The sequence below is a fragment of the Colossoma macropomum genome, unplaced genomic scaffold (assembly GCF_904425465.1).
Source record: "Colossoma macropomum unplaced genomic scaffold, Colossoma_macropomum, whole genome shotgun sequence".
Lineage (NCBI taxonomy): Eukaryota > Metazoa > Chordata > Actinopteri > Characiformes > Serrasalmidae > Colossoma > Colossoma macropomum.
Window position 1 is genome coordinate 717,501 of NW_023495965.1, and position 3,908 is coordinate 721,408.

The 3,908-nt window shown below is 47.0% G+C and overlaps 1 protein-coding gene across 1 annotated transcript in view; it reads right to left on the minus strand.

The window, feature by feature from the left end:
• Positions 1-3,405, minus strand: part of lrp1ba (low density lipoprotein receptor-related protein 1Ba) — a 333,352-nt gene extending 329,947 nt beyond the window's left edge. Inside the window, exon 1 of the mRNA XM_036564311.1 lies at positions 3,311-3,405. The gene's annotated coding sequence lies outside the window, so the exon portion shown is untranslated. The remainder of the gene's footprint in view (positions 1-3,310) is intronic.
• Between the last annotated feature and the right edge of the window lie 503 nt (positions 3,406-3,908).

Sequence of the window (3,908 nt, forward strand, 5' to 3'; positions counted from 1 at the left end):
TGAGAGCCCTTAAGACTGGAACTAACAAGAGCGAGAGTCTTCAAGATCAGCAATACCAAGAGTGAGAGCCCTAAAACTGGCATTACCAAGAGAGCCCTTAAGACTGGCACTACCGAGAGAGAGAGCCCGTAAGACTGGCACTACAAGGAGCATGAGTCCTAAAGACCAGCTCCACCAAGAGTGAGAGCCCTTATGACTGGTACTACCAATAGTGAGAGCCCTAAAGACCAGCTCTATCAAGAGTGAGAGCCCTGAAGACCAGCTCTACCAAGAGTGAGAGCCCTAAAGACTGGTACTACCAATAGTGAGAGCCCTAAAGACCAGCTCTACCAAGAGTGAGAGCCCTGAAGACCAGCTCTACCAAGAGTGAGAGCCCTAAAGACTGGTACTACCAATAGTGAGAGCCCTAAAGACCAGCTCTACCAAGAGTGAGAGCCCTAAAGGCTGGAACGATCAAGAGAAAGCCTTTAATATTGGCATTACCAAGAATGAGAGCTCTAAAGTCTGGCACAACTAAGATCGAGAGCCTTTAAGACTGGCACTAACAAGAGCGAGAGTCCTAAAGGCTGGCACTACAAAGAGTGAATCCTTAATATTGGCATTACCAAGAGTGAAGCCCTTATGACTGGTACTACCAACAGTGAGAGCCCTAAAGGCTGGAACTACCAAGAGTGAGAGCCCTAAAGGCTGGCATCATCAAGAGCGAGAGTCTCGCACTACCAAGAGAGAGCCCTAAAGACTGGAAAAAATAAGAGCCTAAAAGGCAATTCTTCTCCTAAATAAGGACCATAATGTTGAACACTTCTGTTACTGTGCATAAATATGTAAATGTACATAAACACCCCTTTCTAATGCGCATCACATCCACAGTGCAACTGTACACAATATCCTGTTTATTTTTAGAGTGATATCATAACGAGATAATATCCTACACATCTTCATGTAGTGGATAAAGGTTCTGATTCCTGAGATTTTCATGAACGCCCCTGTAGTTTGTTCGCATCATTTGCGCGAGTTCACTATAAAGGTTCAGCATCATGGCCTCAGAAAACTCCAGCGGGATAATCAAGCAGCCTGTCAGGCGTTCCTCCGTCAGGAATTAAAGCAAACTGAATAAAGGGCTTTCTCAGGAGGATACACTCTAACGTTTGTGCCAACACTTCACCAGCCTGCTGCGAAGCCTCTTATTAATGCGGCGCGTGCCATCTTTTGTTATTCCCCTTCAGGTCTGCGCTCGTTTCTGTCAGATCCGCTTCATGTATATATCACTGCCAGCCTGTTTTTGCTCTCTGACCCGTGTTTACCTGCTAAATATGGAACTGTTGTCCTGTCTCCTCCGTAACGCAGCAGAGCTCTGTACTCAAAGCATCGCCGAGGAGTGTGAAGACAATGTTGTCACCGTCTTGGTTGGCAGGCAAAGACTTTTAACACCACAAATATCACATCTGAGCCTCTGCGAATCAGAACGTCTGGCTGCTTTAACCACTGCTATCTCATCCGAGAGCCCAGCAGATACAGCAGATGTTTAAATGATAAATTTGGACTTATTGCTTTTTTAATCAGTCATTGTACAGTTGAGCAAAATCATAAATGAGACTGGTCAAATATGTTAATGAACCATCAAAAGTACATTATGTATGCATATTAAAAAGGCTATGAACTTAATGTTTGTAAAGTCCACTCATAATATGGGACAATGTGCAGGAACAACACTGCACATCTCTTCAGTGGGAGTGGGTGGAGCTAAACTGCTGTAGCCTGAATGGGTGGGGCTAAGCTTTTGTAGTTGAATGGGTGGGGCTAAACTACTCAAGGCTGAATGGTGGAGCTAAACTGCTGTAGCTGAATGGTGGGGCTAAACTGCTGTAGGCTGAATGGGTGGGGCTAAACTGCTGTAGCTGAATGGTGGAGCTAAACTGCTGTAGCTGAATGGGTGGGGCTAAGCTTTTGTAGTTGAATGGGTGGGGCTAAACTACTCAAGGCTGAATGGTGGAGCTAAACTGCTGTAGCTGAATGGTGGGGCTAAACTGCTGTAGCTGAATGGTGGGGCTAAACTGCTGTAGGCTGAATGGGTGGGGCTAAACTGCTATAGGCTGAATGGGTGGGGCTAAACTGCTGTAGCTGAATGGTGGAGCTAAACTGCTGTAGCTGAATGGTGGGGCTAAACTGCTGTAGACTGAATGGTGGAGCTAAACTGCTGTAGCTGAATGGTGGGGCTAAACTGCTGTAGCTGAATGGTGGAGCTAAACTGCTGTAGCTGAATGGTGGAGCTAAACTGCTGTAGACTGAATGGTGGGGCTAAACTGCTGTAGCTGAATGGTGGGGCTAAACTGCTGTAGCTGAATGGTGGAGCTAACTGCTGTAGCTGAATGGTGGGGCTAAACTGCTGTAGCTGAATGGGTGGGGCTAAACTGCTGTAGCTGAATGCTGGGGCTAAACTGCTGTAGCTGAATGGGTGGGGCTAAACTGCTGTAGCTGAATGGGTGGGGCTAAACTGCTGTAGCTGAATGGTGGGGCTAAACTGCTGTAGCTGAATGGTGGAGCTAAACTGCTGTAGCTGAATGGTGGGGCTAAACTGCTGTAGGCTGAATGGTGGGGCTAAACTGCTGTAGCTGAATGGTGGGGCTAAACTGCTGTAGCTGAATGCTTGGGCTAAACTGCTGTAGCTGAATGGGTGGGGCTAAACTGCTGTAGCTGAATGGGTGGGGCTAAACTGCTGTAGCTGAATGGTGGAGCTAAACTGCTGTAGCTGAATGGTGGGGCTAAACTGCTGTAGCTGAATGGTGGAGCTAAACTGCTGTAGCTGAATGGTGGGGCTAAACTGCTGTAGGCTGAATGGGTGGGGCTAAACTGCTATAGGCTGAATGGGTGGGGCTAAACTGCTGTAGACTGAATGGTGGAGCTAAACTGCTGTAGCTGAATGGTGGAGCTAAACTGCTGTAGCTGAATGGTGGAGCTAAACTGCTGTAGCTGAATGGTGGAGCTAAACTGCTGTAGCTGAATGGTGGGGCTAAACTGCTGTAGCTGAATGGTGGAGCTAAACTGCTGTAGCTGAATGGTGGGGCTAAACTGCTGTAGCTGAATGGTGGAGCTAAACTGCTGTAGCTGAATGGGTGGGGCTAAACTGCTGTAGCTGAATGGGTGGGGCTAAACTGCTGTAGCTGAATGGGTGGGGCTAAACTGCTGTAAGCTGAATGGGTGGGGCTAAACTGTTGAACTCTAAAGGCCCTTTAATGCCTAATGATCCTTGCTGTATGCATGTTCGTGAAGGGGAGTTCAGAGTAGATGCTGGGTGATCATGGAGACTCACAGTGATGGAGAGTTTCGTCTGATGAGTCGGGACAGTCGGCTTCTCCATCACACAGCCAGCTCACAGACACGCACACCCTCCCATCCGCACAGAGAAACTCCCCATCATCACATACTGCTGCAGGAGGACGGAGGAGTGGAGGAGGGAGGAGAGAAAAGACAGAGAAAGAGAGATGAATGACAGATGAGTGGACAGAAGAAGAGAATGAGCCGCAGGTTGAAGATGAGATGCAGTTGCAGGTTCAGTATTCAATCTACAATTCCAAAAGTCAAAGTCTGTACATAACTAATGTCCAGTTTTTCTTTATTTGAAGGTCCACCACTTCCTACATTTCAATAAAAACAATAATAACAATAAAAGTGAACAATAACAGTTTCAGAATTCATTAAAAGTGTGTAATAAAATACAGAATTACTCCAATCAGAAACAGTCCAGCTTCACTCCGGGCTGCAATGTTTAAGATAAAGCCTTTTCCGCTGAGCATGCTGTTAGCCCCGCCCTGATGGGATGACTGACATGTTTAAGGGCGTTTTCACACTTGTCCCAAATACTTGAGTCGACACCCAGGACCAGTTCTGGGCTCATTTGGAGAAGGGGC